The sequence below is a fragment of the Prionailurus viverrinus genome, chromosome E2, assembly GCF_022837055.1.
Source record: "Prionailurus viverrinus isolate Anna chromosome E2, UM_Priviv_1.0, whole genome shotgun sequence".
Classification (NCBI taxonomy): domain Eukaryota; kingdom Metazoa; phylum Chordata; class Mammalia; order Carnivora; family Felidae; genus Prionailurus; species Prionailurus viverrinus.
In genome coordinates, this window is record NC_062575.1 from 25,520,633 (window position 1) to 25,544,809 (window position 24,177).

A 24,177-nucleotide genomic window follows, 5' to 3' on the forward strand; every position below is an offset into this window, starting at 1 on the left:
TTTAATGATTGCATACTGTATTCTCAATCCTGGGATAGAAACATGAATAGCTTCCTGATATCAAGGGGTTTCTCTGCAATGGAGGAGACAACTATGCATATGCTAAACACCATAATGAAGTATACATATATGCACTGTGTGAAACCACCCTGAGCAGTGTGTGAATGTGCACTATTCAAGACTGATTTAAGGAGAATGTTACAATTAATTCTGGCTTTAGATGGTAAGTTTATAGTTGGAGAAGGACAGTGGGCGAGTTATGCACAAGGGTGGTGAGTTATAAGAGAGCATAGGGTTTTTTCTAAAATGGTTAGTGATTTTATTACAGCTGTGTATAAGAAGGTTAAGAGCTGGAATGAAAAGAATCTGCTGCAATGAGGCCAAGAGTAGAGATGAGGCAACAGTGAAGAGTTATAAGATGAAAAACACTTATTTTGGTCTGAATTTAGATTAATTCAATGTTGAAATGAGGACATGGAAGACTGTGAAGGAATCACAGTAAGGATATTAGAATACTCTGAATGAAAAGGAAAGTCTCTTTAAATAAAAAAAAAAAATTATAGGAACACCAGGGAGGAAAATGAGAGGAACAGTTTGAGAGAATTTAGAAAATACCATGGATATGTAAATACTCATTTAAGGTAGATGGGAACGTAAATATAGGCAGTACTTAAACCAGCTTCTCAAAAACATAGTAACCATGGGCCCACAAAAAATGGCAGGACCTTTTAATTTTTATTTCACTTAACTCTAGGAACACTTCATAGTGAGAATTTTATTCTTATTTTGTTGATCAATTAACTCCATCAAGTATGTCCACTGGAGCTAGGATTAAGATCCAGATTGTTCTAACCCCAAAATATCACTCTTAAACCAGCATATTGCTTCCTGTTTTTAAAATAGGTTAATTTAAAAATCAACATGTGATAGTTTTGCCATTGGGTATTTAGTGCTCAAGATAATTAAATTAGCATACCTTTCTCTCTACATCCAACAATGTACTTCACTTGTCAGGCAGAGAATGTAGATTTTTTTAATAGAGCACTATATTTCAGTTAGAAAAGTTTGCTTCTTGACTCAAGCGACCTAGTAATTATCTCCAAATGTCTCCCAAATCCCTGAGCCTCGTTATTTCTTTCATGAATTAAGAAAATAACCTAGGTCTCTTCTTACTCTATTTTTGACACAATTCAATGAGATGAGAAACAATGCCATATGAATCTGAAGAAAATTAAAAGACATTGAAATCAAGCTTCCCAATTTCAAACTCAAAAATGCACCTAGCAATTCGTGATATAAAATATTCCGAACACTTGCAAGAAATGTTTGTGGATGGTGGCATATAATTTCAAATGTGGTTTGGTAGAAACATGTCAAAAACACAAGCACAAATTTTTGCTTTTTTTAAAAAGAAATATATATATTTTTTGTTTTTCTCCTCTTCACCAAATGTTTTTCATAACAGAGAATTAGCCAGCTTAGGCAATTGTATCATTTTAAAACCATATTCTACTCTTTGAGATACTCCAATTTAATCCCTTCATTTACAAAGATAACCAGAGAATGCCATATTTAAAAACTCACCTACTTCTCACATTCTGTATTTGCCATCCCGTGAATCGTCTCTCAAGATTTTGTTTGACATTATGATCTGGGTTGACCACAGGGTATATATATGAAAAGGATCTTTACACTTTTGGCACATATTATAATCTAGGGTATAGACAATTACATTGTTCAATGATCCTTACAGGAACATCCTCAGGACAAATTCTTCTTCTTTTGGACAGGAATGTTACTCCCTCTTGGTCAATCTATGAATTTCATTCTTAGTAGAAAATGAAAACATCAAGATTCAATCTTCACCTTACTTATAACAGATATCCTTTCCTATTACTTAACATGCCATTTTAAGTCTCTGTCTCTCTCTCTCCTATCTTTATAATTTTCCTTTTCAACTCTCTCTTCTTATTCAGAACCACATGATTTTGTCTCCTATTCTCTCAATTATCAACTATAAACTCTCAAGCCCTTTGGGAAGCAAAAGTAATAAGTATTTTCCTTCAATTTATAATTCGCTAAGAAAAGTAAAGTAAGTTTTTTACCAATTAGCCTGCTTTCTATATTTCATTTTATATTTACAATCCAATAGATACATGCAAACCCTTATCTTAAGGATAGAAGACAATGTTTCAGAAAGTCTAAGAGTTAGCTCTCTGTCTTTGAGGTTTTACCATGGTTACCAGGCAGTACCTAGTCACGGATTTATGTTTGTTTATGTTACATGACATCTGGAATGTTTGTTTCTTCAGTCTAAGGTTCTATTTCTGTCCTTAAAATGATGTAAACTTATTTCTGCTGTTATTGCCCCTCCTATATCACCCTTTCCCTATATATGAAGACCTACAAGAAAATTTAAGATTATCTAGGGGAGAAAAATGTAACTTTTCCTTTATCCTTTTAGGTTCTTGGTTGAGACATCCCTGTAATAAAAGACTAGAGGAGAAAAGCAAACCAAAGTTTAATTACATGTGTACCTCCTGCACACATGGGAGATACCCAGGAAATCTGAGTAACTCCCTGAAATGGCTCCAGCTGTCACCTAAAACAGCACCTCCAGCTAAAGACAAAAGATGTTGAGAGAAGGCTGGAAGCCAGTTAAGGGAGGTTACCAGGAGAGTCTGAGCAAACAAGGTAAGGTTGTTATGCAGATTTAAGTTGTAGCCTTCTCCACTGATAGGTCTCTGTGATTAAGTCATCCTCCTCTTCCCTGCATATAGAGGGAGACAACTTTACAAATGAAAATTTACCTTAAAATTACAAATGTACTTTACAAAAGGGTAATTTCTACTCAGTTTTCAGAGCTTCTCCTGGGTCTGCTATTTCTTAAAAATAACTAGCTTTAAAAAATTCTTAAATCAAAAAGGCACATTTTTTGGGGGGGGGCATGCAAATTCTGCTCCCATTTGATCATTTCATTCTTTTACACTTCTTAATTTCTCTTCCATGATTTCACATTATTTATCTCTTCTTTCTTTTGAGTGATTTTTGTCTAGCAGACAATTCATTAATTCTCTCTTTAATCTAGTGTTCAATATTGCTATTGATTTTTTCCACTTTTTATGTCTAAAAACATTTCTGCATTTAAAAATCCATTTTGTCCTTACAGAAATGTCTTTTGCCTCACAAATTCTCCTCCCTAGAAAAAAAATTTTCAGATATTCAAAGAATTACAATCTCTTGGAGGTTGTTGCATCATCATTAATTTTGGGGTGTGAATTTTGCTGATTGTTACAGTATCTAGTAATTTTTGGCTGTAAGCTTTCAGAGGAATTATTTTTTTGGGAATCCATTCATCCGGGTCATGGATGCACTCCTGCAGAATGGTCTTGCATTTGTCACTGCAAATGTTTTCACATTCTGAAATTAGATTTTATGTTTATTCTCACCTTGAGATGCCCAACACCACCTTGTTAGAGTACACTGAGATTCTTTTTCCTAAACCTCAGTCTCTTTTTCCATCTATGGCACTAGCTTTCCTCTAGTTTCTTTGCCACAAGCATGACCAGTGTGAATAGTCAACATGTTACAGAATCACATACTCCTCAAGGTCTGGGGCACTGATTTCTCTTTAAGGATGAGAGACAAGATCTCAGATCCATTTATGACAGGAGCAGTAATTACAGAAGTCTTTGCTATCCACACAAAGAGACCCTGAAAAAAATCTCACCTTTCTAAAAGGATAATTGTTTTTTAAAAGAAAGGTAAAATTATGACTCACATGGATATAAAATAAACTCGTGTTAAATGCTGTATTTAACCCATTGTTTAAAGAGTAAACGTGACATAAGTTACAGCAGGTTCTAAGGACAAATTAAAGAAGAAATCACTTATGTAGAATAAAGAAACTTTGGTATGAATTAACATAGGGATGCAAAATTAGTTTTGTTCTACCAGGTAGGGGGAGTCAATTTAAACCTCCCCTGAAAGAATAAACTTGCATGTCTATAGACAAGAATTATTTTGCATCGTTATCTGTTTTCAATTTATAGAACTGTAAAATAGCTCAAAGGCAATGAAAGATTTGGGTCAGATACCTCAGAAGAGTGTGTTTAAACAATGCGATTTTCTTTTGGAGACAGTAATCTTTTTTTGTTTATTCCAAACGTTTTGTATCTTAAGTTTTAGTTTCTTCTAAGTTCTAGTTCCCGGAGACTTCTTGTTTTTAAGATTGAATGAATATATTTAAAAAAATTTTTAATGTTTATTCATTTCTGAGATAGAGACAGAGTGCAAGTCAGGTAGGGGCAGAGAGAGAGTGAGAGAGAATATGAAGCAGGCTCCAGGCTCTGAGCATTCAGCACAGACCCCAACGTGAGGCTCAAACCCACAAACTGAGAGATCATGACCTGAGCCTAAGTTAGATGCTTAACCAACTGAGCCACCCAGGTGCCCCTCTAAAATTGACTGAATATTTTTAAAATGCATTTTATCTAGCATACCTGTGGACTTGTCACAAGAAAAGAGATATGTGAAGTCAGCTTAGTCCACCATATTGACTAACTTGACTTCTCTTCTCAAAACCCTTCATTTGCTTTTGTAGTAAAAGTTCCTCTCTGTCTTCCTCCTAATGTTTAGATTTGGTCTTCTACATCTTCACTGAATTTTCCCCCAGGGCTAACTTTGGCAAGGTCTTCTAGGTTTTTCATCTTGGTATTTGTTCAGTGTACATTCCTGTTTGTACTTTCCATGGCTTCCTCTATGCTGATGACCCGGAAATTGACACCTCAATCTATGCATTGTTTCGGCACTTCCAACTATGCAGTGCCTATCATCACACACACCTAGGGGCAGTTGAAATCTGACAAGACCAATAGTGAACTCATTAAACACCCTCTGCCCACTCCTCCAAAACACAGTTTTTGAATTTGTTCCTCCACTTCTATTTTCTCTATATCACGTTTTGATATTACAATATAATCATTCAAATTAGAATCCTAAAAATCATCCTCAATGTCTCCCCCCTCTACTTTCAAATCAACTGTTACATATTAGTATCTTAGAATCCTATTTTAATTCCTTTATTAGTGTCATTTCTTAAGGGGTATTTTCCATTTCTCTACTTCTTCTGGGAATGTATTAACTCACCATACTAGCTCTTATTTTTAACCTATAATCCACCATCTACTTGCTCAACAAAGACTTCTTTCTAAAATATGAATTTTAGCATATCAACATACAAAAAACTCATACAACCAGAAACAAAAAAAAAAAAAAAAACTATTTAAAAATAGGTAAAGGACGGGGGCGCCTGGGTGGCTCAGTCGGTTGAGCGTCCGACTTCGGCTCAGGTCACGATCTCGCGGTCCGTAAGTTCGAGCCCTGCGTCCGGCTCTGGGCTGATGGCTCAGAGCCTGAAGCCTGCTTCCGATTCTGTGTCTCGCTCTCTCTCTGCCCCTCCCCCGTTCATGCTCTGTTTCTCTCTGTCTCAAAAATAAAAAATAAACGTTAAAAAAAAAATTTAAAAATAAATAAATAAATAAATAAAAATAGGTAAAGGACTTGAATAGACTTTTTTCCAAAGAAGACATACAAATGGCCAACAGGAACATGAAAATTCTCAACACATTACTAATCATCATGGAAATGTAAATCAAAACCACACTGAGGTAGCACTTCACACCTGTTAGGATGGCTATTACCAAAAAAAAAAAAAGAAAAGAAAAAGCAAATGCTAGGAGATTGTAGAGAAAAGGATATCCTATATAGTGCTGGGAGGATTGTGAACTCACACAGCTGCTATGGAAAACAGTATATAGGTTCCTCAAGACATTAAAAATAGAACTACCATATGATCCAGGAATCGTGCTCTGGGTATATACCCATGGGAAATAAAACCATTATCCATGGGAAACAAAACCATATCTCTACTCCCAGTTCACTGAAGCACTAGTAAAATAGGCAAAGAATGGACCAAGAATGGGTTACACATACACAGGAATTATTATTCAGTCTTAAAAATAAGGAAATTCTGCCACTTGCAGCAACATAGATGAATCTGGATGTCATTATGCTAAGTTAAACAGGACAAAGAGAGAAAGAAATACTGTGTGATATCACATTTGCAATATAAATTTAAATAGTTGTACTCATATGAACAAAGTAAAACTTTGTTTTCCAGAGCATAGGATATGGTGGAAATAGGGAGAGATTGGTAAAGGGTAAAAACATTTAATTGTTAGATGAATAGTTTCTGAGGATTTAATATATGACATGGTGACAAGTTGATAACATTTTATTGCAAATTTTTTTAAATGTTTATTTTTGAGAGATACATAGAGTATGAGCTGGGGGAAGGGCAGAGACAGAGCAAGACACAGAATCCGAAGCAGGTTCCAGCCTCTGAGCTGTCAGAACAGAGTCCGACATGGAGCTCGAACTCACCAACCATGAGATCAAGACCTGAGCTGAAGTCTGACGCTTAACCAACTGAGCCACACAGGCGCCCCAGTAACATTTTATTGTGTAACTCATGTGTGCTACAAGTGTAGAACTTCAGTGTTCATTCTCTCTCTCTCTCTCTCTCTCTCTCTCTCACACACACACACACACACACACACACACACACACACACACACACAAATAATTGAGTCTAGGCTTGTGTTAGTTAAATCACGGGGAAACCTTTCATAATGTTTATGTATCAAATCATCTCTCTGTATACACTACATATTCTACAAATTTGTCTGCCAATTTAGCCCAAGGAAACTGAAAAAAGAAATATAGGTACAGTGTTGAGAAAAGCAACATACAACAGTTAGCCTGGTTAGGTGTAATTCAGCTCCACCCTTTTCCAGGTGTGTGAACTGTGACAAGTGAAAAAAATGTTCAAACAACCACGTCCTCATTTGTTAACTAGATTAATAACAATATACTCTAGAACTTGAGTAAAGACTGAGTGGAATTTGGAAGCATGCTCCCAGGAAAAAGTAAATATATAAATAATGACCATCATTACAAGTGTTTATTTTAATTTATATAGAAAAGTATGCTTATATTACAGAAATAATTTTATTACTTTAAGTTCCTTTTTTATTATTTCCTCCTAGTCATGCTTCTGCCTTGCTCCCCATGGAGCATTTAATAATAGGGTTTATCAACCAGATTTTTCCTCACATATATAAAACTTCAGAGGTTTATATCATATACTTAATGCAGACATCAAGTTTTTCAATTTTACCTTTTCCAGTTTTACAACAGGGGCATTGTGTTATTGACTTTATATTCCCTTTTTCACTGAAAGATAATTTTTGGAAATTCAATAATCATCCGACTAGGTCTTATACCTTTATCTTCTTTCATCTTTTATCTGCCTTATGAATATATTCCAGATTTAAAACTGCATGTTAACTTTGTGATATTCCTTGAAAAATACTTTGTTATTAAAAACAGATGAATAAAGTTTGATTATCTAATGACAACATGGTGGCTATAGTTGATAATAACATATTGCATAAATGAAATTTGCTAAGGGAGTAGACTAAGTGCTCTCATCAAAAAAAAAAAAAAAGATAAATTACTGGTGTTTTATGTATTCAACAAGAACATAGGAAAATGTATATATGCCTTTTTTCAATAATGTGCTTATTGTTTTAATAGTACTTCATTTTAGAATAGTTTTATCATACATAATACAAAGCTTGTATTCAGTCAATGCTCTGCCTAAGGCTTTTATCAGTGATCACAAATTGGGGTGATGAATCATCTTAAGAAAAAGTGTGTGCACAAAACACATGTTACATTTTTATATACACATATCCACAGGGTACATATCAATATTCAAAATCAATTAGCAAGCAACTCAAAAATGAAAGTTAAAATTAGGTTAAAAAGAACACAATCACAGAGGTAGCTGGGTGGGTCAGTTGGTTAAGTGCCTGATACTTGATTTTGCCTTAGGTCATGATCTCCTGGTTCCTAAGATTGACCCTGCATCAGGATCCACTCAGATACTGGGGAGCCTGCTTCGGATTCTCTCTTTCTGCTCCTCCCTCTCTCCCTGAGGGGAAGGGGCATACATACACCTGTGTTTGTGCACTCTCTCTAGTAAATAAACCTTTAAAAATCACAATCAATAAAAGCACAAAATTACAATAAATAAAAGTATAATCACAAATCAGTAAGTAAAATATTTAGTAATAAGTTTAATAAAAGTATGTCTAACTTGTATACTAGCAGCTACAAATGCAGGAATGAGAGAAGTTAAGACCTAAACTAATGGAATGATATACCATGTTCATAGAATTAAAGACTTAGTAAAGTTAAAAAGGACAACTCTCTTTCAGTGCATAGTCAGTCAATACCAGCATGATTTTAAAGTCAACTTGAGAATCTGATTCTAAAAATCTATATGGAACTTCAAAAGACCTAGAATAGTCGAAATAATTTAAATAAAAAAAATAACAGGGACTCCTGGGTGGCTCAGTCGCTTGAACATCCAGGTTCAGCTCAGGTCATGATCTCATGGTTTTTGAGTTGGAGCCCCATGTCGGGCTCTGTGCTGACAGCTCAGAGCCTGGAGCCTGTTTCGGATTCTGTGTCTCCCTCTCTCTATACTCCTCCCCTGCTTGTGCTCTGTCTCTCTCTCAAAAATAAATAAATATTAAAAAAATTAATATAAATAAATAAAAGAATAACAATGTTGGAGGACTATTAATCCTGATGTGAAGACTTACTATAAAGTTACAGTGATTAAAATATTTTGGTATTAGCACAATGACAGAAGATAAATCAGTGAAATATAACTATGAGTCCAAAAACAATCTTATACAAAAATATGAAAATAATCAAGAGACAGAAAATAGTCTTTTCAATTAATGGTGACGTAACTGAATGTATATATGGAGTAAATCTCAACCCTTTTATAAAGCCTTGTGCAAAAATTAATTCAAAATTCAAAACCCATAGAATTTCTAGAAGAAAATATAAAAAAATAATTGTGATATGGGCTAATCTAGTATTTCTTGAATTATAAAAAGGAAAAATCTCAAGAGAGAAATTCAAACTTCATCAAAAATTTAAAGTTTTGCTGATGCACACACAATTAGAAAAGAAACAGGGGCACCTGGGTGTCTCAGTTGGCTAAGCATATGACTCTTGCTTTCAGCTCAGGTCATGAACTTGAGCCCCACATCAGACTCTGTGCTGACGATGCAGGGCCTGCTTATGATTCTCTCTCTCTTCCTCTCTCTGCTCCTTCCTACCTCATGCACACATACCTGTTCTCTCTCAAAATAAATAAATAAACTTTAAAAAAAAAAAAGAAACATAAAGGTAATCCACACTGAGAAAAAAATGTATCTGACACAGGACATAAATGTAGAATATATAAATAACAGTCACAACTTAATAAATAATCCCATTTGAAAAGTAAACATAGATTAAAAGTGTCCAGCCTAAGGATATGCTACAGAGAAATGAAAACATCTCCACAGAGAGACAGGTATTCAAATTTTAATGGCAGCATTATACTTAATTACCAAAAATATGTAAACAAGCAAAGAGCTATCAACTGGTGAATGAATAAATAAAATGTGGTATGTCCATAGAAAAGACTATTACTCATTAATAAAAATGTATCAACTTCTAGTATATGTAATGTGGATAAATCTCAAAATACGTTAAGCAAAAGACACCAAACGTAAAAGACTACATACTGTTTGATTCTATCATATCGCAGTTCTACAGAGGCAAAACTGAAGCACAGAAGAAAATATATTATCTTAAACCAAAGATCAACCTGAGTGTTCTAAATCTTAATATTTTTGGTGGTTGCCTGACTATATTCACTGTTGAGAACACATCAAACTATATACTTACAACGGGTAAATTTGGATGCATGTAAACATATTTTTATGAAACTTTAAAACACTTTTATTTATCTTGTCCTTAAAATACTTTGCACCAAAACCCTATTCATGACTTTAATCTTGAAACCTTTACCTTAGCATTCCTCAATTTTCTTCTGCATTTCTTAAAGTCAACTTGAGAATGGAAGCACCCTCTTCTCATTGCCCATTCACCCTCAAGGATAATGTTGCTATTACTCCTTCCAGCTCTACCAGCAACATATGCTCTGAACTGGGCTAAGCCAGGTCATCTTTTTGAACAATTCTTTCCTTCCATTCCGCATGACAAATGCTACACCAGTTCATTTCCAATGATCCTTCTAGTTCTATCTAATGAATAGTGTTAGAAGAATTCACCTTGAAAAACTGTTACCTTAAGGGAAGAACCATTCCAAGTTTGAAACAAGATACTTTGGAAATGAGGTTTTCTTCCTCTTCTGTGACCTCATTGCATTTGCTTTCTTTCATTTGCAAGTACTGCCATATACCTGGATGCTAGTGCTATAGCTTAGGACTCTAAATACAAAAGGCGTTGTACTTGTTCATCAGCTTGGTCAGCACATTCCCTGAATATAGGAGAGAAACAACTTTTGTCCTTTAGAAGCAGTTCTGAAAACAGTGAATGTGGTTACCCAAAGGACCAACAGCAAAAGTAGAATCTCCACTATAATAGGAAATGGGCAAAAGCAACTCTTTTCAGAGAATACTATCTCAAAGACCATTTATATATAACAAATGCTGTTCAACTGGTCAGCTTAACCATGACTTTACTAATCTCATTTTCTGAAATCAAACGATTTCACTTATATTATTAATACTCAGTTTAAAAAATTAGTATAATAATACACACATATCCCTCTATTTCACATTTTTCTAATAAAGGAAGACCTTAAAAACAAAAAGACATCCCATAGTGAAGTGACCATATGTCCCTAAAGCAATTAAGATCATTTTCATTAACATGATGAAAGGTTGTTAATTAGCCATATTCAAGGTGTCATGCTGAGCACTGTGTCTTACAAAAAGTACACGTGGGACAATGTTCATCAGATCCATGTGTTAAATTAGTTTTTAGGGTCTTCTACGACCCGCCTTTAGCAGCCTCCTCTCTGCACATGCCTTCATCTTTAGTACCACAATTTCTTTCCTCAACAGCCAACTTCCCTTCCTTGTAACTTAACTAAGTTCTATATATGCTTCAAAGTACAAACTGCATGCTACCCTCTCCTCTATAAAAAGCCCCCACTATTCCTATAAAAAGCAATTATATTTCTATTGAATAAGAAGCAATTATGATACTTACAATTATGTTACTTACCTTTTTCTCATTCAATGAATTATTAGTATAAATGCTTTTTAGCAGCTTTGTATCAAAAATCAATTAATATCCTAGTATGTGGAAGATATATTTTTTTTAATTTTTTTTCAACGTTTATTTATTTTTGGGACAGAGAGAGACAGAGCATGAACGGGCGAGGGGCAGAGAGAGAGGGAGACACAGAATCGGAAACAGGCTCCAGGCTCTGAGCCATCAGCCCAGAGCCCGACGCGGGGCTCGAACTCACGGACCGCGAGATCATGACCTGAGCTGAAGTCGGACGCTTAACCGACTGCGCCACCCAGGCGCCCCGGAAGATATTTTATGATATACCTATCACTCCCATCAGTTTCAATCTATCAATTTGAGAGAAAAGATCATGTCTATTTAATTTTATTCCTCATAGCACCAAGAAACATTACCTTAAATTTAGTAAATATTACTTGAATAAATGAATCAAAGCTATACATACTTACTCTGAATATGATATTAAACAATAGCTTTGATTTTTTTAAGTGAAGTTTCTCCTAAGACATTTTTTCACCTTTAGGATGTGGTCATTGATTTAACAAGTACTGATTGAGCACAGACTATGTGCAGGAAATATACCAGGTGGTCTAAGTATATACAAAAAAGACACAAAATTACCCTTTTCCTCATGGAAGTTTTGAGGATGTAGGTAAATATTAACTGTGATAAATATTATATATAATAAATTAGAAAGTGGCATTGCTATAAAAAATGAAAGCCACTAAGGAGGATCAGGAGTTCTTTGGGAGTCAGGTTGTAAATTAACGAAAAAGATAAACCTTGTTTAACACAGTCCTAAATGTAGCCAGGTTAACTAAGAAAAACAGAAGGCATAAATTACTAATATCAGAAACGAAAAGAAGTGGCATCATTACCATACCTATGGACATTAAAAGGATAATAAAGGAATAATATAATTAATTTTATGCTCACGATTTGATAACCTAGATTAAATGAACCAATTTATTCAAAGACACAATTTGTGAAAAGTCACACAAGAAATAGACAATCAGGGGACCCTAGGTGGCCCAGTCAGTTAAGCATCTGACTCTTGATTTCAGCTCAGGTGATGATCTCACAGTTCATGAGATGGAGCCCCGCAATGGGCTCTGCACTGACAGCCCAGAGCCTGCTTGGGATTCTCTCTTTCCCCCTCTCTCTCTGCCTCCCCCAGCTTGCTCATGCTCCTTCTCTCTCTTTCTCTGAAAATAAATAAACTTCAAAAAAAAAAAAAGAGACAGAGAGAGAGACAATCAGAATAGTTATGTATCTATTAAATAAGTTGAATCAATAATTAATAAACCTCCAAAACAGAAAGCAGGAGACTCATATGTATATACTGGTGAATTATACCTAACACTCATGGAAGAAATAATATTAAATCTCTATAATCTCTTTCAGAGGGTAGAAGCAGATGTATACATCTTAACTCATTCAATGAATTCAGGAATACCCTAATACCAATACCAGGCAAAGAATTCTTGAGAAAACTACATACCAATGTCCCTCATGGTAAAAGTAAAAATCCTCAATAAAATATTAGTAAATTTAATCCAACAATGTATATAAAGAAATATATGCTGTGACCAAGTGGTATTTCAGATATGCAAAGCTGATCCATCATTTGAAAAACAATTAATGTTATACATCCCAGCAACCAGGAAAAAAAGAAAAATGACATGATTACATCAGTAGATGCAGCAAAAGCATTTGAAATAAATCCAGTATTCTTTCATGATAACAACTCCCAGTAACTTAGGTATAGAGGGGAACTTTTTCAGCTTTATAAAGAATACACACACACAGCCTACAGCTAACATCATACTTAACAGTGTAATACTTAAAGCTTTCCCTGTAAGGTGAGGTACAAGGCAAGGATATTACTGCTAATCACTCCTTTTCAACATTACACTGGAAATTCTAGCTAATATAACAGGCAAGAAAATAAAAGGTATTCTTACTGAGGAAAAGAAAAACTAAAGTTGTCTTTCTTTTAAATATTACCATCTAAACAGAAAATCTGAAAGCTAGCGACACCCATGCATACAAATATACACATACACAGAAATTTTTGAATAAGCAATTAAAACAAGGTTTCAGGATACAAGGTTAATTTATAAAAGTTCATCACTTGCCTATATACCAGTAATGAACAAGCGAAATTTGTAAATTTTTAAATCTCCCTTGTGTTGGCACCCAGTTTGTGAAATATTTAGATATAAATATAGCAAAATATGTTCAAAATGGATGTAAGAAAAACCACAAAACTCTGAAGAACAAAATCAAAGAACACCGTAAAAAATAGAGAGATATTCCATGTTCATAGATAGGAAGACTCAATATTATCAAGATGTCAGTTCTTCACAACTTGATCTATAGGTTACACGCAACCTCAATAAAAGTTCCACAAAGTTATCTATAGATAGTGACACAACAATTTTGAAGCATATATGAAGAGGACAAAGACCCAGAATAGACAACACAGTATTTAAGTAAAAATGATAAAGTTAAAACACTGACACTCTCCAACTTTCATATATCCAATAATGCTACATTTATCAAAATACTGTGGTATTGGTGAAAGCATAGACAAAGAGATCAATGAAAGAGAATAAAGAACACAAAAATAGACCTACATAAACATAGTCAACTGATCTTTAACAAAGGAGCAAAGGCAATACAATGGAGCAAAGATAGCCTCTTCAACAAATAGCAATGGATCAGGTGGACAGCCACATACAAAAAATGAACCTGGACAAAGACCTTACATCCTTCACAAAAATTAACTCAAAAGGATCACAAACCTAAATGGAAAACACAAAGCTATAAAACTCCTAGGACATAAAATAGGAGGAAACCTAGAAAACCTTAGGAAGGGTGGTGAATTTTTAGATATAGCAACAAAGCATGACCCATGAAAGAAATAATAAGCTAAGCTTCATTAAAATTAACAACTTCTGCTCTGTGAAAGACAATGTCAAGAGATGAGAAGACAAGCCATATCCTCAAAGAAGTATCTGGAAAAAGGACTATTATTTAAAATATACAAATAACTGTTAAAACAGTAAGAAAACCACAACCTGGTTGAAAAAACAGGTCAAAGATGTTAACAGACACCTCATCAAAGAAAAGATACAACTGGAAAGTAAGCATATAAAAAGATACTTCGCATCATATGTCACTGGTGAAATGCAAATTAAAACAGTAATAAGGTAAAATCCACCCATCAGAATGGTCAAAATCCACAGTACTGACAACACCAAATGCTGGTGAGGATGTGGACCAAGCATGAGAAACTCTCATACACTGTTGATGGGGATGCAAAATGGTACAGCCACTTTCAAAGACAAGCTGGCAGAGGTTTCTTTTCTTTTCCTTTTCTTTTCTTTCTTTACACAAAATAAACATACTTTTACCATATGACATAGAAATTGTGCTCCTGGGTACTTACCAAAAGGTGTTAAAACCTTACGTGCACACAAAAGCCTGTGCAAGCATATTTGTAACATTTTTATTTGGAACAGCCAAAATTTGGAAGCAACCAAGATGTCCTTCTACAGGTGAATGGATAAACTGTGGTACATCCAGGCAATGGAGTATTATTCAACACTAAAAAGAAATGAATTATTTAGCCATGAAAGACATAAAGGAACTTTAAATGTATGGTACTAAGTAAAAGAAATCAGCCTGAAAAGGCTACATACTGTATGATTCCAACTATGTGATGTTGAGGAAAAGGAAAAACTATAAAGATGGTGAAAAGATGAGTGGTTGCCAGACTTTAGGGAATGGAGGTGGGAAAAGGGATGAATAGGCAGAGCACAGAGGTTTTTAGAGCAGTGGAAATACTCTATATAATACCATAGTAAGGAAACATATCATTACACACATTTGTCCAAACTCGTAGAATATACAGCACCAAGAGTAAAACATAGTATCAACTATGCCCTTTGTCTGATTACAATGGGTCAACGTAAATTCATCAGTTGTAACAAATATACCAATCTCGTGTGGGGGGGCGGGGGTGGATACTGATAATATGGAAGGTTAAAACTGCATGGGAGCAGGAGCAAATGGGAAATTTCTATTCCTTTCCATTTTTCTGTGAGCCTAAATCTGCTCTAAAAACAAGTCTAAATTTTAGTAAAAGGTAATTAACAAGTCATTACTTGAAGTAGTTAGCCTAGAAGACATCTCAGAGAAGATGGGTACAGAATATGTGTATCATATAACAAACACATGTTTTATAAGGTTAAAATATCTTTGGAAGTATACATTAGAGGCTGATAACATAATTTCCCTCTGGGTAAAATAAAAAGGCATATTTAGGGGATACACACTAGAAGGAGAATTTTATTCTGTATCCTTTTGTAACTTTTGAATTTTGAATCATGTGAATGCAATCTGTAGCAAAGTTGTGAAAAATTCCTCAAGTAGCTCAAAATACTAAGGAAGCATTTCACAAAACTAGCACATTGCGATAGTTACGACTAATTTTTATCAGTCAGCATTTGCTGCATAACAAACCACCCCACAACTTAGTGAGTTAAATCAACACCTATTTATGTAGCTCATGATTCTGTAAATCAGCAGATTAGGTTGAGATCATATAGACAGTTTTTCAGGTTTGGTCCTGGCTTAGCTGATACCAGCTAGGCTTTTAGATTTGTGGTCACTTGGTGGGGTACCTGGGGGTGGATGGGCCACGATATGCCTAGGTAAGGATGGCTGCCATAAGGATGGGACCTCTCTCCATGTGGTCTCTCATCCCCTACCAGGCTTGCCTTGGCTTGTTTGCATGGCAGTTAAAGTAGTTCAAAAGCAGCCAGAATAGAAGCTGCAAGGTTTCTGGAGGCTTTACGTGAGAATTCTCACATGATTAGAACATCACAAAGCCAGCCAAGTTTATGTGGTAGGGACGTAAGCTCCATCTCTTGATGGGAGGAGGCAAAATATTGCCACAATGTCACAATCTTTTATACCTATAAAATGATAATTAACATATTACTGGTGAATTACTGTTACAGATGTAAGCCGTATCACTGTTTCCTAGCCATGTCTTAATATTTTCCTGAAGGGAGAACTACAGTTTACAATTAATCATCTGAAATGTGAATGTGATATGAAAACATGTCTTTGTTTCTAACTTCAGACTACTGGGGATATATCTATGTCCCTTTGCAATAACCTTCTGTCATGAAAATTATCGTGGAAAAAACATCTAGAAGGGAAACTGTTTAATCTCTAACATGACATAGCTCTTATGTCATTATGTCCTCATATTCCATTTTCCAAGAACATTCACCTTTTCTTATTGTGTGTACATGTGAAAATGGGCACATGTATTAAATTTCAATCTGATCAATACAAAATACAGTCACAAGATGAATTTCCTACTTTCATATGCCATTTTCACAACACTGTTTTTAGGTTTCAGAATACACAAAGAAACATTCTCGTTTCTGATGTCCTCTAACACCTGCGAATTTTATGCAGCATATATTATTGTTGCTTTCCTCTATACATTCTTTGGTTCATCTCTCAATATATACTTTAACCAGATTGTACTTCATGAATTCTTCAAAAGGTCACATAGCTTATGGAGCTTTAACCAAGACTTAGAATGAGCTCCACCATTCTACCACTTACTAGTTCTTTGCAGTTAGACTTCATTCACTTCTGTAAGGTTATTTAGCTATGCAGTACAAATGTTCCTATCTCCTTCATATCAATTTTGTAAAACTAAGAAAGAATAAGCACCAGCTGCTTCCCTCCTTTGCCACTACATTTGTGTTTTTCAACCGTTTGCCACCTCTTCTACCCATGTCATGTAAGTCAAGAAGAGAGGATTAAGGGTCAGTTGCTCCACACAGGTAGACCCATAGCAATGATGCACACAATCCACTCTGCATCCACATCTGGATTACGGTTTCACATTGAGGGAATCCCAATCATGTGCTTATTCTGATAACTGGAATTTATGAAGATAAATGAATTATGTAGATAATTCTCATCTACATAAAGGAGAATAATGGTAATAACTGATGATAATATAATAACATAACATTTCAGTTTAATACTAATAACCATTATATCAAGAAAGCTCTATTCTTTATTATTTTGAGAGAGAGAGAGAGAGAGAGAGAGAGAGAGAGAGAGAGAGAGAGAAGAGAGAAAGTGGGTAGGTGAGAGAGAGAATTCTAAGCAGACTCCACATTTAGTGTGGAACCAAACACAGGGCTTTATCTCACAACCCCAAGATCATGACCTGAGGCTGAAATCAAGAGTTCAAGAGTCGGTCCCTTAAGCAACTGAGCCACCCAGGTGCCCCAAGTAAGCTCTATTCTTATTCCCATTTTAGAGACACAACAATGAGTTTCAGAGTTGAACTGCCTGGGATTGCAATAGCTACTAAGAGATGGAACCAAATTTTAAAGACAATTCTACTACACTTCTGATGCTTTTTTTTAAATATGAAATTTATTGTCAAATTGGTTTCCATACAACATCCAGTGCTCATCCCAACAGGTGCCCTTCCACCTCCCATCAACCCTCAGTTTATTCTGAGTTTTTAAGAGTCTCTTATGGTTTGGCTCTCTCCCTCTCTCTCTTTCTTTTTTTCCTTCCCCTCCCCCATGATCTTTTGTTAAGTTTCTCAGGATCCACATACAAGTGAAAACATATGGTATCTGTCTTTCTCTGTATGACTTCTTTCACTTAGCTTAACACTCTCCAGTTCCATCCACGTTGCTACAAAAGGCCTTGCTCTTAACCATCACTCCATACTATAAAAATGAAAATAGTTATGAATTTTTCATTGATTTGCTGACATTAAAGCTGTCACTAATCATATGTATGATTTTTCAATAAAAACTTTAAAATTTTTTCTAGCATTGGGTGATATGCAGACACAACAGAAAACATCAATTTGAGAAAAATGACTACAGCCTTCACTGGAACAGATATAAATTAGGTCTAATTACTTGAGTCGAGTAAGATTGGGGATGGGGACCTGCAGGGATGATAATGGGATTCAGTGGACATACGTTCTGGGCTCTGGAGAATGGGGTGATAGGTGGCAATTATCATTAGTGACTTTTGAATAAAGATGTTGGAGTCTTCTCACTCATTAGACCAAACAGTTCAATGGTCATTAGAAGTGGCTGTAAAAGGCACTGAAATACCATCAGAAAGGGGTAATGATTATCACTGTAGCAACGTATTATTTCCATAATGGTGGTGTGATTAAGAAATCAACATCAGACATTATTCTCCATCAGCTGTGGCTTTTAAAAGCTGATGGCAGTGGTCACGAATCAAGCTTGGAATGGTTTCTATACCTTTAGTGTAACTCATATGGCACAGGCCACTTTCTTTTCCAACTGTGACTTTAATTTGAATATTATCAGGGGCAGGTCAAAACAGATGTGCTATAAATCACTCCAGAAGTTTGGTCAGAGTTGGAGGCATACACACAACATTCACTATGAAAAAGAGACTGCAGTTTTACAGTCATGGTTTGTTACAAATCTCTCAGGAACAAGAACACAGATGCGGCTGTCACTTTTTTTTTTTCTCTTATGCACTAGTTGTAAATACAAGATGCGGGGCTTTGTTGAAGAGTAATACATCACATCATGAGGAGAATACCACCCAGACTCTATGTTAGGAGAAGGAATTGGGTAGAATACATAGTAAATTAAAAGATATAAAAATTATACTAGAGGACATTATGCTTAAAGAAACAAATTCTCATTATTTTGAATAAGACTTTGAATTCTTAAAGTCTGACCTAAATGACAATTATAATTGGATATTTACAATGAAAAATATGTAAAAAACCTACAAGCAATAAGTCAGTGATTATGCACTTCCTAAAAACATGTGCTCGGCATTTTTTTTAATTCCCTAATTAAATTCTAATTAGGATGTGCAGTGGAGTGTTAATTTTTGCTAGCTATACCTCCAGGGCATTTTTTACACCTTCAGAAGCCTAAGCTTATTCAGATACGTAAGAGATAATTATCAATAAAAAGGACCACTGAATTATTGGTTTGGAGAGTTGCTTATGTGTGGTTTCTATCTCTACCTCGACAGCCCAGGGGACCTGTGTGTGATGATGAACTGTAACACTGTCCTCCACTGCCTAATAGGTAAAGTATGACTCTTTCTGTATCCTCTAGCCCGGGCTTGCCTTCAAAAGCAAGAGAATCCTATGAAGATGCTCAGCAAATCTGAATATAAGGTGGACTCCCAGTCAAGAATATTCAAACTTTGGCTCCACATAACAACCCAGAGAGCTAATGTTCAATTAGTTGCTTCAGTCTCAGAATCCATGAAATCTGGTTTGACTTGAAAATGTTTGGTCACCTTATACATTTAGGTCCCACATTAGGTAATGAGTAAGACATGTATGAGGAAAACCAAAGCTCTGTCCTCAAGAAGCTTGGACTCTAGAAAGGAAAGCAGGGATAGTCATAGTTATGATAATAATGCTACAGTACTAATAACATCAGCCTTAACAGTAATAATTGACCATCATTTCATTGTTGCTCTATCCTAGACATTTTACAGTTTCCTCATACACACCCTTCTCTATCATCCCTTGCAACAATTTTCAGATGCAAGGTATGCAATAACTATATACTTGCTTCATATGGAAGTGAAAATAAGAAAAGTTAAGGAAACTGTCTGGAAGGAGCAGAGTCAGGATATCTGACTTCTTGTCCATTTTCTGGACAAAGACAGGTACATGATGAGACATCCTGAAACCATAATACATGTAGTGGTTAAGGAATGTGAGGCAAAAAGCCTGGGTGACAGAAGATTATGAGCGTGGGGGTGTTAGTGGTGGTGGTGATGGGAGAACGGCACAGAGTAGAAGGTCTACAAAGCTGTATATGGAAGAGGAAAAAAGAACCAAGAATTATGGGCTCATGGTCATTGGGCAGGTGTTTTTGTTTGTTTTTTGAGAGACAGGGTGCAAGTGAGCAATGGGCAGAGAGAGAGAGAGATAGAGAGAGAGAATACCATGGAGGGGAGAAAGAGAGAGAGAGAGAGAGAGAGAGAGAGAGAGAGAGAGAGAGAAACAGAGAGAACTCAGGCTCACTCCAAGGGGGGTTAATGTTTACCTGAAGCAGGATTCATGTATATCCTAAGGGAGCACAAGCTTAATGGAAGTGGGGCTTGAGCTCATCGATGCAGAACTCGAACTCTCAAAATTGTGAGATCATGATCTGAGCCAAAGTGAGATGTTTAACCAACTGAGTCATCCAGGTACCCTCTGGGTGCAGTTTCTAAGGAAGATTTTACTAGCAAGAACTTTTCATTAGTAATTATCAATTTTGTGGTTTTTTAAACTTTTCTGCCTAAAAATGTTAACTGTGAGACTGGACACTATGAGAAATTGGAAGAAAATGCCTTCTTCCCCCTACATTGCTATCCACTGGTACATCTCATTCATTTTAAACTATGACCATTATGCACATACATTTTGTAACACTATTTGATTGATTTAATTTATTACCATGGTCTCTTGCCTTTGCCTTCAGAAATGATGTTCTACTTATAAGATCAGGTTTCCTTCAAAGACTTTCAGGTGGTTCTAGTTTCTCCACCTTCACTCACCCTTGCCCTACCCCATATCCTGAACCTAGATACTTTCTATCTGCTAATGCTGAGTTTTTCTCTTAGCCAGACATGTGCTGTTTAAGATGTCAGGCAGCACAATTCTGACATTTAGAGTATGAATACATAACCTCTTCCTCTAAGGCACCAGAACCAATGTCACCTCCCATAAACTGGTTTCAGGGTCTATGGTCTAGACAAACTTTTAGTATACCTGTTCTTGGAAAAATTACAAAATTGGCCACCCATGATTGGATACTCAGTGGGTCTCTCTTGGATTAGGTAGGTCATCTCCTTGCATCACCATCTCAATAATGCAACTCAGGACTTAACTAGTGTTGGAGGTCTTGGGATATAATCACCTTTGCTGCCTTGACTTAGAGTCAATCTAGGTTTTGGGGGATGTTCTTGATAATGGATTTCTGGTCAAGTGACAACACTGCCAAAGACAACACTGTAAATTGTGAAGTATATGAAGAGGCCAAGACAGGAAGAATTCTGAGATACATTTCCCCATATCTTGGGTCATACAGCAAAAAAGGAAAGAAACACAAATGCCTATTAAATCAAAGCATTTTTACAGTAATTCTCAGTGACTTCCTAACACAAATTAGTTAGTAGTTATATCCCAGTTTTATAGATGATGGTTCTTAATCCCATAGATGTTAAGGGACTTACCCCAAGGCCTGTAGCTAAAAACTCATAGAGCCAGGATTTGAATTTGGTTATGAATCTGAGTCATGCTCTTGAATATTCTAAATCTACTTTTACCAGTATCATGTATCCAATACAAAATATAGTAAGAGAGTCCTTCCCAGATGACACTTCGATAGCTTTATGCACTTTATTTCTTTTCATAATTTTAATAAATCCTTCGGAAGGCTCATTTTAAAAGTCACACTTTCATTTTGCTCTCTGTGATATCAGTGGAGAGCAACTGTCAACAGATGTGAAAGTTTACACATCATTAAATTCTCCTCCACAACCCATCCTTAAAAATGCCCTGGTGTCAAAGGACCTCCTCTTTTCCATCTGAAAGGACTGGTTTTAGAACAGTTTTGCTCAAAGATTCTAACTTACTCAATTTTCTCCAATGTGTAATTAACCTGAACAATTCTGGAGATAAGGGCAACTGTGCAATCAATTACACCTGGGTTCCTCTTTGCATCTGTATACTATCTTCTCATCAACTGGGCTATCTGCCTTCTTTATAAACCTTCACTGGGTCAATTAAAGACTATGGGACAGGTCATTCTTCAACAAACTTTATAGGAGAGTATATACTGTTTGGGAAAAACAAGGGGGAAAATTCCTGCTAATCCAATTATCTGTCTGTCCCTCACTCTTTGCCACACACACACACACACCCCTTATAACATTACTGTATGTGAAAAGTACTTCTCTCCATTCCTTCCAACTCTAGAGATGGAAAAGGATGCATCATCCTTAAAACCATAACTCTGTTAGCAGACTCTTAAAAAATTCTATCCTTATCCAAGAAAATTATTTTCTATTTAAATTCCATTTTAGTTTATGTATTCCACAGATATATAGCATTTTTTATTGTATTGCACTAAATTTTATAACTCTGTCTTCCATACTGTACTGTATGCTCTGAAATGCAGGGTCAGTGTCATTATCACCTAAGTATCACCATCACATAACACAATGCCTGACACATATTTGTTGATCAAAACATGGTTTCTTATTCAATTATGTATTCACCTTTTCAAAAAATTATTCAGCATTTACTATGGACCACTAATAGGAAGATCCCTTAGATGACCTATAATGATCCCTCCTTCTTGGAATCTATATCCTTATGTTATTCCTTGCCCTTGAGTGAAGGTTATACCTAGAGATTGACAACTAGGATACAGAAAAAGTGATAAGGTGTCTCTCCCATGTTTAAGTCACACAGTACTAAGTCTTCCATCTCCTTGGCACCCTCTCTCTCTTTCTGGCTTTGATGAAGCAAGGTGCCATGTTGGAAAGGTCCATATGGCAAAGGATGGTTGGCCATAATGGGCCAACAGCCTGCAAGGAGCTGAACATTGCCAACAACCTTGGTACTAAGTTTGGATCCAGATCTTTCCCCACTTGAGCCTTGAGATAAGACCACAATCCTCCTCAATATAGTGACTGCAGTTTAGTTTTGTAAGACTCGGAAACAGAGGACGCTGATATGACATCCCAGAATTCCTACACCAAAACATCTGTGAGATAATACATAGAAGGTGTATTAAAATAACAAGGTTTGGGGTAATTTGTCATGTAGTAATATATAACTAATGCATGCTAACACTGTATTAAGTGCTAGCAATGTAGTTATGAGCAAGCTTGCTCGCTCGCTCTTACTGCTCATATTCTAGTAATCAAAAAAAAAAAAAAATGGTCTCATCTAAATTTAGAAATAGCCCAGTATTCTATTTGTGGGAAATCCTTTTTGAATGGTGTGTCAGATATTCATTGCTCTGTAGCAAGCTAAAAGTTAGTGTCTTAATGACTGATTATTTCCTATGATATTCTCAATTAACTTAGTGGTTTCTCTGCTGGTTTTGCCTAGGCTTGATCATATAACCATGCTTACATGGCTCCGAAGTTCAAGAAGGCATCACTCACAGGTCTGGCAGTTGGTCGTGGTTATCAGCTAAGGTGCCTCAGATGATTCCATGTCAGTCTCTTATCCTTCAGTAACCTGGACAGGATTTCTTTTGTATTCCAAGAAGGCAAGACATAAGGCATAAGTAGCTTTTAAGCCTCTGCTTGCAACATGTTTGCTGATGTTCCCACTGGCCAAAGACAGTAATGTTGCCAAGCCAAGAGTAAATGTGAGGGAGAATATATAACTTTATGGCTACCCGAATTCATGATTCATTGGGAGTTATCACTGGAAGAATCTACATCAAATGGTACTGACATTTAGATTATAGAGTTGGTCTTAGAATATTACAGCTTAAAGGAATCTTATGGGACAAGTATTTCAATCCCCTCACCAGGTAAAATAAGGCAATAGGTATGATCAGACCCAATCAATTACCTGATTAAAGAACAGCGTTGACATTAAAATTCAGGGTTTTTTTTTTATGTTTTTATTTATTTTTGAGACAGAGAGAGAGCACAAGCAGGGGAGGGGCAGAGAAAGAGGGAGACACAGAATCGGAAGCAGTCTCCAGGCTCTGAGCTGTCAGCACAGAGCCCAAGGTGGGGCTTGAACTCACGGACCAGGAGATCATGACCTGAGCTGAAGTTGGACACTTAACCGACTGAGCCACCCAGGCACCCCGAAATTCA

The 24,177-nt window shown here is 35.9% G+C and overlaps 1 long non-coding RNA gene across 1 annotated transcript; it reads left to right on the forward strand.

The window, feature by feature from the left end:
• The first annotated feature begins 2,338 nt into the window (after positions 1-2,338).
• Positions 2,339-23,713, forward strand: LOC125153721 (uncharacterized). The gene is made up of 3 exons (XR_007147547.1): positions 2,339-2,694; positions 19,354-19,409; positions 23,450-23,713. It is a non-coding gene; the product is annotated as an uncharacterized LOC125153721 (long non-coding RNA).
• The last annotated feature ends 464 nt before the right edge of the window (positions 23,714-24,177 follow it).